This window comes from Elephas maximus, chromosome 6, assembly GCF_024166365.1.
Source record: "Elephas maximus indicus isolate mEleMax1 chromosome 6, mEleMax1 primary haplotype, whole genome shotgun sequence".
In the NCBI taxonomy this organism is placed as follows: Eukaryota; Metazoa; Chordata; class Mammalia; order Proboscidea; family Elephantidae; genus Elephas; species Elephas maximus.
In genome coordinates, this window is record NC_064824.1 from 79570780 (window position 1) to 79582845 (window position 12066).

At 37.2% G+C, this 12066-nt stretch overlaps 1 long non-coding RNA gene across 1 annotated transcript; it reads right to left on the reverse strand.

Moving 5' to 3' along the window:
• Positions 1-2987: 2987 nt before the first annotated feature.
• LOC126077862 (uncharacterized) lies at positions 2988-5433 on the reverse strand. The gene is made up of 3 exons (XR_007517880.1): positions 5418-5433; positions 4851-4925; positions 2988-3216 (listed from the first exon to the last, which is right to left on the reverse strand). It is a non-coding gene; the product is annotated as an uncharacterized LOC126077862 (long non-coding RNA).
• Positions 5434-12066: the final 6633 nt, after the last annotated feature.

Sequence of the window (12066 nt, forward strand, 5' to 3'; positions counted from 1 at the left end):
ATGTCATTCCACAACTCATCTGCTCTTCAGTCATTACTGTTCAACACGTCAAATCTGTCCTTGAGATGATCTCTAAATTCAGGTGGGATATACTAAAGGTCATACTTTGGCTCTCATGGACTTGTTCTAATTTTCTCCAGTTACAACTTGAACTTGCATATGAGTAATTGATGGTCTGATCTGCAGTCAGCCCCTAGCCTTGTTCTGATGAGCGATATTAATCTTTTCCATCATCTCTTTCCCCAGATGGCATCGATTTGATTGCTGTGTATGTCATCTGGCGAGGTCAATGTGTATAGTTGCCGTTTATGTTGGTGATAAAAGGTATTTGCAATGAGGAAGTCATTAATCTTGCAAACGTCAATCATGAGATTTCCGGCATCATTTCTATCACCTAGGACATATTTTCCAACTACCAATCCTTCCTCTTTGTTTCCACCTTTTGCATTCCAATTACCAGTAATTATCATAGAAGATATCCTTTAAATGTATGGTTGTGGCTATAGTACTTGATAAGGCAACTCCTCTTAAACTCCTCTTAATGACCATTTAATGATATAAAGAATGATTTTCCTATGTATTTCCCACTTTTTACTCTACATTGCTTCCTAAGTGATCATATAGGTACTCATGGCTGCAATTATAAACTATGTTCTCATACTTCCAAATCTATACAATTAGTTAGCTCCTTATCATATCAATTATATTCTGCTTACTGGATATCCTCATTTGGGTGTCCCATGCACATTTCAAACACATCCAAAACTACACTCGTCCTTCACCCAAACTCCAAACCTTCACTTCTTCCTATGCACCTGATCTCAGTAAATAACACAACTATCCAGTCATGCTACACATTTTTCAGAGTATATATCCCTCCTCATGAGAAAATGCCACTTTTGTAAATGTGATTGCTGCTTTCCAATATTGAAAACAAAAGCTCCATACCATGTATCTACATCTCAAATAGCATGACCATTGCTTAAAACTCATCTCTATTGTTCAGCACATTCTATAGTAAGCTGCATGTGTGTGCTGTCAATTTGCCTCATTTGAGTTAATATACTTTTATTTAGTACATTCTTCTTGTTGTGTGCTGTCAAGTTGATTTTGATTCATAGAGAGCCCCATGTGACAGAGCAGAACTGCCCCATAGGGTTTTCTAGGCTATAATCTTTATGGGAACAGATTGCCAGGTCTTTTCTCTCCCAAAGCCGCTGGTGGGAACAAACTACCAACGTTTTTTGATTAACAGCCAGGTGTTTAACCATTGCACCATTTATCAGTTGTACATAGTATATAATAAATGGCCTGGGAAGATAGAAAGATGAATCAGACATTGCTCCCATTCCAGAGGAAACTAAAACAAAAATTGATCAAAAGTAAGGATAAGACAGCACCGCATTCCCTCTAAGTCAAAGGTAAGCAGTCAGACCACTGGGGTTGATTAATTTTATTTAGCACTAAAATGAAAGCAGTTCTTCAGTGCTTTTCACATCTGTGAATCTGACCCTATGCCAGAGGAAAAGCTATTACTTTTGAAATATCAGGCATATAGCTTTATATAAAAGAAAGAAAGCTTTTATATAGTGTAAACCCCTGAAGTCAGGTTAGTCAATTCAGTTAAACATTTGATAAATTCAGTAAGTAAAAAATGAAAAACCAATTAAACTGGTTACTTGTTATTGTTTTGAGTAAAATATTCATTAATTAGCTATTTTGTTCTTATTTTTCAAGTGGTTGTTATGTTATGATTTTATATATACATTTTCTTTCTAGAAATAGTTTAGTTTCAAACATATATTTAAAAATACACCATGATTCTTTAAATATAAATGGTCACATGCCCACGGGTAAGTCCATCAACAGAAACACGATGTCCATTCTTAGAGAATAAAACCTGGAGCGACCTGCCAGCTCTGCGGCATTCCTAATTGTCAACGAGAATGAGGAATTTTGAAGGATACACTTGTTTGACATAGTGGAAGTTCTACTCCAAGTTTTGATAGCCTCTTTTTTTTTTTTTTTACAGCCTATGTTTCATTATAAATCATCCTTTTATGGTATTTTAAATGAATGAGGAAACTACATCTTTTCACAATAGAAAATGTAAAAAAAAAAAATTTTGAAGACCACAAATATGATTATTTCAAGTTAGGACCACATCATAATTTTGTGTCTTTATATATAGATTGTTTAGATCAGTAACTCCGCTTAGCACTTCCAATTTTCTAAAATCAGGTATTTTTACTCAAAGGTAGTGTAGTCCATATGTTGACTATATGGGTCAGTCAGAACCATAACTATTTAATGTAGGACAGACAAAAACACTCTGTTTTGAGAGTTGATCACACTTAAAAGTAGAACAATGTATATTAGCATGTTAAATAAAATAGATAGCAATGTATAGTGTATATAGTTTATATATTTAAATATATTCTATTTATATATGCACTCAGACATTTATTTAATACTTTTATTAAATATTTTACTTATAAAATAGGTAAAATAATAATTCAACCATTAAAAAACATTATTATCTGATTCCTTGCCTAGTTGAATATTAAGATTTTGGTATAAATCTGAGATAATTTTTCTGTCTTGGTGCTATACTTTTATTATATTTTATTTTATTGATATTTTTATTTATGAAAGTGCCTCCTATAAAACAGGCAGTGTTCTAAGTTCTTTACAAATATTAACTAGGTTAACCAACATGGCAACCCTAAGGTAACCAATCAACCAACCCGGTGCCATCGAGTCAATCCCAACTCATAGCAACCGTATAGGACAGAGTAGAACTGCCCCGTAGGGTTTCCAAGGAGCAAGTGGTGGATTCGAACTGCCAACCTTTTGGTTAGCAGCCAAACACTTAACCACAGTGCCACCAGGCTCCAACCCTAAGGTAGGTACTAGTATAATGCCCAGTTTACAGATGAAGACGTTAAGTAGCTTACCCAAGTTCAGACAGCAGAACCAGAATTCAAGATGACTCCAGAAACCACATGTCATTTTGGAAAGGACTTGCAGCCATATCTGAGCAGGTTTTATTTATTAGTTAAAGGTCTAGGGCATCAAAAAGATTAACCAACCCTTGGTTGTTTCGTTGCAAGGTGAGTCTCCACTTTTAGTTGTCACTGCGTGAATTATCCAATAGTTGGAGCCACGTCTTACCTGTTCTCCTCCTGAGGCCATGTCTGCCGAGCACCGAAACAGCTGACAATAAAGGGAAACTTAGCATCAAGTGACAGTTCTTTGCTTTATGTGACACAGATATAGACCCTCTGTTATTTTTTACTGACTCCATAGCAGCTGTAATATTGAGTTAGCTATGGTTACAGACTGATTTTTGTGGTATGTGCTTTTGTAATTCTTTTTAAAACCTCTGCTACATCCAGAGAATTGAGTCTCTGTACCAGTTGCCCCATTAAAGATTTAATTTGTGAGTGTGTCTAGCTACAGCTCCTTTCTAGTTACAGATCCTCACAGATGGAAGTTTAAGCTTGCTTCTCTTGCAAGCAAGTGGGAACTGCTTTTCTTTACTACAGGATGTTTTTCACTGTCTTCTAGCACTGAAGATAAAAAAAAAAATTCTTGTTTCTGTTTGGGTAGTGATGATGAATTTTAGATACTTCATAAGTTTGGGGAAAAAACTTTTGACTTTTCTGGCTGTAAATAAAGGCTCATTATGCTACAAGGGAAAACAGACCTTTAAAGCAGGATAGCTATGCTTAGTATGTTAACTTTCCTTTTTCATTTTCCCACTGAACCTCAAGTAATAGAATTTAAGCAATTGTTTGGATTTAAATTGTTCCTGCCTCTTGAGTTACTGTTCATACCCACTGAGATCACCATATATGCATTATTTCAGAAAATGAATAGACTTAAAGATTGCCTTCAAAAATTTTATTTCCCTGTATTATAACTGAAATTTGGCAATTTACTCAACGATAATAGAAAAAATGGTTCAAAAAGAAACAAAAAGCTAGCAAATGTATTTTTTTTTTCCCCACACGAAGGCAGGAGCTAACATTTACTAAGTATCAGTGTGTGCAGACATTTTACCTCACTTAAATGCCACTCAACATATGCAATGGATATTATTTCTTTCCATTTTATCGGTGAAGAAATTGAAGTGCAGAGAGGTTAGGTAAATTGTCCAAGGTCACACAGGTCCTAAGAAGTACTCAAATTGGGGTTATCCTGATCTCAAAAATGGTACTCTGTCCATAAGAATATCATAAATTTTAAGATTTTTAAAAACTGTCTTAGACATTTTCTCTTTTAAATAAATCTTTGGCATCAACAATTCACTTTAAAGAGGGAAAGCATTTTAGAGAAAGACAACTCCTTACTTCTCTCATTGGAGGTGTAGAAAGCATGCAGAATGTTAAGTATAATCTCCCTTGGCAAGGGCTGTGGTTTAAACTGAGAAGTACTAGTGTGTGCTAAGTGAAATATGTCTTTTGAAACAATGAAAATACAGATTAAAGTCCAAGTATTAAATGCGAGCCTTTGTATCCTGAGCCCATGAAGGTTACACATCCCTGTGGCCCCAGGGCACAAAGCACAGTTGTGTACACCTCGGAGCCCTCTTATGGAGAGCTGAGAGTAATTACACAGGAATCAGCAGGTGAGAGGCATCAAAGGTTACAGCCCACAGCACCCTTGACCCTCAGATGAGGCAGAGGTACAGAGAGCTGTCAACAGAAAAGAAACTACTGTATGAGAGAATTGCTTAAAATATTCCAGTCGCTGTCCCTGCATAGTGGAGGCACTGTTTGTGGTTTGGGAGCTGCAGCGGCAGTTTGAAGCCGTTGCACCAATTCTGAATATAGATATATATATACCTTCGTCATGTGGTGTGCGTTCTTATCTTCGAGAACATTCGTTAAGGCAGTTGAAGTATGCTGACAAAACACGGCCTGTAAAGAAAACACAAGCCTTCACATTTCCTCATTTCATAGATTGTGTTCCGTTGGCAATGTGAGTGTAGATAAAGGACAATGTTAATGCCTGTTTGTGATGTGAAACTATTAAACGATGATCAGTTGTGGATTTATTTCTAGCTGCGAGCTATGAGCAAGCCTCTTCCAAATTTCCATTAGATTATAGGAAGTTTATTACTTCCTGGGACAAATAAAACACAAACACAATTTCACTCTGCAAAGAGATTATTAAGCTGAGGTTTTAAACGACATATTAATCTTATTAGAGTTGGCAGTGCTTAGTACTATATAGGGAAACTCAGGAACAAGTTGATTTTAGAACTTAACCATGTCTTGCAAATCACATATTAAGTGCCCAATAGATATTTGTGAAATAAATATAGTTCTTGCTAAGAATTCTCGTTTCTCAATTGTACTTCTATTTTTATGTGTGAGATGGAGATATTTATTTTTGAGTTTGAGACTTACCTTTCAAAGGTCTTCGAGCACTTTAGACAAAAATAACAATACTATGCATTGTACTGATGACACAGCCACGAAGAAGCACTAACCATGAGCCACTTGCATGTTTGGAAAGGCAAGAGTACTTGTTTCGGCTGTGATTTCATAATGAACATCTTCCGCCTTTGACCACAGGAGAAGGAAATGCCCTACTTATTACTTACCATGGACCTTTACCATATATTTTCTTAGGGCTGGTATGCAGAACTGATGAGAGGGTTTCTTGAAATGCAAATTTCCACAAGGGAGCCACATTTAGGTAGGGTTGTCCTAAATAGCCAGGTTGTTTGGGCTGGTGATACAGTCAGATAAAAGGTTTTGTTTTTTTGTTGATGTCAAGTATTTTGGCGTCCTGTGACCAGGATTGGTAGACTAGATTGGTCACAATGGTGATCATCTAGTCCCTTAGCTGGACAATTTTGTCAAAATATTCATGCCAGTTGGACACGAGTTCAGTAGACACCTCTGAGGGTTTTCACATTACTTTTCTTTTGCTCTCTTTTCAATTCTCAGTTCTGCCTACATACAAAAACTACCTCCTCTTAATTTATGCCTTAAGTATGCCTCCTAAAGCATTTGATAATCCGTTTAGTAAGAAAACTGTTAAGTAAAGACTTTACAGAAAAACTATAAAATAATAAAGCAGATAAACAAGGAAAGGAAAAGGAAGCTTATTATTTTAATTTTTTTTTTCTGTAATATCGTCACTTAACATACATGTTTAATCCCAAATTTTGTTCACAGCCATAAAGGGACTCAGAAATGAGACACAGGAGAAACAGAAATAGAAAATTTATGAAAAAAGAAGAAAAGCTATGAAAAAGGGGAAAAGAAGATATAAGGCTGGTGAGACAGAAATGTCTCAAAGAACAAAGGCATTTGTGAAACGTGAACCTTCTGCTCCTCAGTCTTGACATCCTTTGGTTTCATCTTCTGTGCTTTTTCAGACAGGATGTACATTTATAGACTGTTTACTTCGTAACTGAAACCTTTGCTCTTTTCCTCTTCGAACAAATCGTGAAGTTACAAGGGAGAAGTTTATTCCCAGCCACTTAAAAATTTAAACTTCATCTGGGGGAGGTTGTAGAAATTAAAAATGTTATTTAAAGTAACAAAATTTTAAAACAATTAGGCTATTTCTATTGGCTATTAAGATTTCTTAGGACTCATTCTGCAAAATACTTAGAGATCTCAATGATGTTTGAGTGAAACCGGCTTTTAGTACCAGTAATTACAAGTTTTGCTTTACTGTTATGTTAGAATTCTGCTATTATACCAGTAAGCACACAAAACTCAATAGGTCTAAGGAAACCATGAATACGTTCCCAGAGTTGCAGAAACATGTCTTTGCTAGAAAACTGTCTCTTTAGCAGCTTCGTGGCAGAGAGGAAAAGCGGTGGGCTCTGAGGTCAGGCTGCCTGGGTTGGAGTCCTAGCTCTGCCCCTTACTGTCTAGGTATTCTTGAGCAAGGTTATTTCTCCTCTCAGAAGGTATTCTCTGCATAGGTACTATCTCGTGGGCCTGGGTTGTTGACTGAATTAATAAATGCAAAGAACTCAGAATAATGGCTGACATAAAAGAAATATTTAATAAATACAAATTATTACAACACATTGTCCAATATAGGAAAGAATAAAAATCACTTCAAACCATAAAAACAGAAAGCCATGATAGCAGCAAATAAGCATATTTATAGTCAAACATGAAGATTACACTTTAAATTAATCAAATTAAATATTAAACTTATCAAAGTATCTTTCATATAATAGCAGTTCAAATAAATATTTGCTGAGGAACTGTGGTTAAAAAAAAAAAAATTTTTTTTTTTTTTTTTTAGCTGCCATCAAATTGGCTCCTGACTCCCGGCAACTCCATGAGTTACAGAGTAGATAGCTCCATAGGGGTTTCTTGGCTATGATCTCCAGGGCTGCAGAACCACCCGGGAATCCCATATGTATCAGATGATTCTTATGTCTAACTTTCTGGGAATTTGTTAGAAATGCAAATTTCTCAGCAGAGGGTGGAACTGGACCAAACCAGTTCAAAGCCAAGGTAGATTTCAGCCTGTCATTCTCACCCCTGGCTGTATATTAGTATATTAAATGCTCAGGTCCCACCCTAAAAAAAAAACCTCTTATTTAATTGGTCTGAGTGGGAACCCAGGCATTTACAGGGTTTAAAACTACACAGCTGATCATAATATTCAGTTCAGTTTGAGAATCCTTGGTATAAAGAGTCATAGAGGACAGAGAAGAGCTCCAGGCAGGGCTGGGGGCTGAGGAAGGCGGAGTCTGGGGTTGTGTTGGGGAGGCCATGGCAAGCTGTGCAGTGTGGCTCGGAAGGAAGCTGCGCTGAGGTTGTTTCAGCTGCCTTCAAGTTGGCCCCTGACTTGTGGCACCTGATTGTCCACCATCCCCATGATGTGCTGTGGGTGAGACAGTTGTGATCCATCATTGGTTGATTTTCTGAAGTAGTTCGCCAGATCTTTCTTCCTAATTCATCATAACAATACACAAGCCTCCACTGACGGGCAGGTGGGGGCTGTGTATGAGGCGCATTGGCCAGAATTGAACCCCTGACTCTCTCATGGAAGGCAAAAATTCTGCCACTAAACCACCAATGTCCACACTAAGGTTGGCTTATTTTTGAGATAATAAAAGCCTGATGGACGGGAATGGAAGTGATAGATACGAGGTTCTCACCTATGTATGGGCTTTGATTTTAGATAGACCCAGATTAGATCCTAATGGCAATACACCTCTGATTTCTCATCTACAAAATGGGTAATAAGGCTACTTTTTGTGACCTTCTCTAAAGGTCATGGGGACTGAAAGGACACAGTGAAAGGAAGAACTCAGAGATTACTGGGAAAATAGGGATGTCATGACAGATGTAGGGCATGGAAGTGCCCAGAAGGGAACAAGAGCCAGTCACCTACCTGCTTGATGACTTTGAATGACTATGTTTTTAGACAAATAAATCATTCAAAAATCCCCAAATACAATGTGGTGTGGATCAGTAGGCTGCTATTTTATTGAATAAACAAATCCCCTTCCCCCCCACCCCATAACTACTCTCTGTAATTTCGCCCTCAAAACTGACTCTACCAACTCAGAGATGAAACTACAGTAGTGTAATGCAGTTTAGGCGAAATAAAAAATGACCCTTCTGAAAATTTACTTTATGTTTTGAAATGTTCATATTAGAAGCAGAAGTGCATAACTCCTGTGAGAACAAGCTAAATGGAAATAGGAAGTGTTGAAAATGAAAGTCACAACATTTTGTAAGAATGAGCCCTTCCAAATTCTCTTAGTAGACTTTTTCCAATTAAAAGGAATTGAAATTGTTAGACCTTCTGATGAGTATTATCTACATATACGAGTGCTGCTGTTTTTAAATTAAAGAAATGTGGTTGCTTAGAAACCTACTAAATGGCCATTTAAACACCCTCTGACTTAGTTTAAAAAGAACAAAAGTGCTAAGTGAAGCAGAGTGATCTGTAGAGAAGAACTGACCTGTGATTAAATTCTTTTTTTCCTGAAGCTATTATATTAATTTGTGAGGTCAACTTTTGAAGTGGATTTTAGATACCATTGATATGTCTATTATCACCCTGCATTTTTATGTACTTGCCCTCATTTTACTGCCACAAGACTCTGAGGGACAAATAGAATAGACATGTTATGCCATTTCCCAGCAGAAGGCGGTGAGCTACAGAGAGGGACTGACTGACTGACCCAAGAGAATATGTCTGGCAATAGCAATGACTGTGCTAGAACCCAACTTTCATGAGTTTCAGTCTGACATTGTTTTACTTTCAGTTATCATAGTCATTCCAGTGGTCACTGACCTTCTTAAATCATTTTCAGTAAAAATCATTCCTGAATCTTTCTTCTGCTAGATATAACACTGGTAAGACCAAATGCATCCATCCACTCTATGAAATAAATCATGTACGATTTGCACTCTGATCGAGGAAATGTGACTTTTTTAAGTAAGCATACTTCATATTCAGAAACCCTGGTGGCGTAGTGGATAAGAGCTATGTCCGCTAACCAAAAGGTGGGCAGTTCAAATCCATCAGTTGCTCCTTGGAAACTCTATGGGGCAGTTCTAATTCTGTCCTGTAGGGTCTCTATGAGTCAGAATTGACTCAACTGCAAAGGTTTTTTTGTTTTTTTACTTTATATTTTCAATATATGCAGGTTTTGATTTTTAGATAGGCCCAGCTTAAATCTCCTGGGCAAGTTGTATAATCTATATGCCTCAGATTTCTCATCCATAAAATAGATAAATTTCTATGATATATTTTGTGAGGATTTTATGTAAGAAAGCATGTAATGTTCTGAACACACAATAGGCTCAACAAATGCTATTTATATAATTTGATGTTTAAAATAACTGTTTCACAACAACATAAGAGTGGGTATTATTTATTTATTATTTATTACAAAAATTGTTTTTTTTAAAGAAAAATAATAAATCATTTTCTAACCAAAGACGTCCCGAAAAACAGCTCAGGTTAAAATACGGAAAAATATTTCAAAACAAAAACACATAAAAATATGAAAAGAATATTGATATCAAAATATCAACCAGCACTTTTACAAAGTTAGACAAGCTGATATTAAAATTCATGTAGAAAAATAAGTACAGAAGAATGGCCAGGAAAACACTAAAAAGAGAAGGTATAAAAGGGGACTAACTCTAACAGATGTTGAAACATACTATAAAGCTTCTATAATTAAAACAGCATGGCACTGGCACATGATAAAGACACAGACCAGAGAATTGCATGAAAATTCTAGAAATAGAGCCAGGTACATATAAACCTTTAGTATATATGTGCATATCTATATATTTACGTCTATTTCAAAGTCCCTAGTCATAAAAATGGAGCCCTCGTAGTGCAGTGGTTAAGAACTTGGCTAGTAACCAAAAGGTTGGCAGTTCAAATCCACCAGCTGCTCCTTGGAAACCCTATGGGGCAATTCTACTCTGTCCTATAGGGTCGCTGTGAGTTGGAATCAACTCTACGGCTATGGGCTTGGTTTTTGGTTTTGTCATAAATGGAAAACCTGCCATTTCTCTGACTTGTCTCCTGCACTGAATTGCTGTTACTGGCCTAGCAGTTAGACCTTGATTTCATTCCTTGCTTCTAGATATTGATTTTACTCTATACCCATGCTGTTCAATACAATTTTTGGAGATGCTAAAAATATTCTAAACTCTGTGTTGTCCAACAAAGTAGCCATTGGCCATATGTGGCTATTGAGCCCTTGATATATGACTAGTGTGACTGAGGAAGTGATTTAAAAATTTAATTTTAATCGATTTAGATTTAAATATCACTAACCACATGAGGCTAGTACAGCCTCTGCCGGGCAGTGTGGCTCTATATTGTAAGCTCCTTGAAGGCAGGGCTAAGTGTGTTTAGTGAGTCCATGGGTGGAACAAATTGTTAAGGTGCTTGGTGCTAACTGAAAGGTTGGAGGGTCAAATCCATCCAGAGGCACATCAGAAGAAAGGCCCGGTGATCTAATTCTGAAAAATCAGCCGTTAATAGTCCTAAGGAGCACAGTTCTACTCTGACACACATGCAAAAAAAAAAAAACCACACCCAGTGCCGCCGAGTTGATTCCTACTCATAGTGACACACGTGCGGTCACCATGAATCGGAAGCAACTTGACAGCAACTGGTACTAGTACTGTCGAGCTGACTAATTTTTATTTTTCAGATCAATATTAATTCTGTTGCAGATGTGTGGACAAGAGGCTAGTAGCCCCCTGATTTGAGCTCCAAACCAGAAGATTAGAGGTCCACTGCAGCATCTGGATGCTCAGAAATTGCAGAAATGACTCCTTCGCAGGGTGCAGGGTTGGCCAGGGAGTAGGACTGCAGCTCTAATAGGTCCTCCTTGCCAATGGCTTTCTCTCTTGCTAGGCATAAGCTAAGGGGCCCTGGTGGCACAAACTATTGAGCACTCTGCTGCTCACCAAAAGGTTGGCAGTTTGAACCCAGCCAGTGGCTCCAAGGGAGAAAGAATTGGGGATTCCAGAAAACGCTATGACTCGGAACAGACTGGACAGCATCTAACAACGACAGGCATGTGCTGGCTTGACCTTGATCAGAGAGGCTTCCAAAAACTCACTCTAATTTTCAGGAAACTCATAGTATTGTTTTTATATGATAGTGAATAAAAAACAAAGGCACGTGTAAACATATTTATTCACCTGCTTTACGGGAACTAAGCCTTTCTTAAAGTAATGTTTCCAGCTGTTTTCATGGAGAAATGTCTTTGAGGAAACATTTGCAATAAATGGCTTAAATAAACACTGATCTCAAAAAAGCAGAATATCAGACGGAGGACTCAACAGCAACAGAGGGAGAAAATTAGAGTTTAGAATAGCATTCGTAGTAATCTAAAGGTTATTCAAAGCAGGTCTTCACAGATAATTTTAGGCAAATGTAAGTAAAATGTTGAGCCCATGCTGGCCTGGAAAGAGCAAAGGCTTGAGGTCTTGCAGGACTTCAAACCGTTCGGTTCTGGTTTGAATTCCTGCTGATAATTTGCATTTCTAACAAGTTTCCAGGTCTTGCTAATGTTGCTGGTTA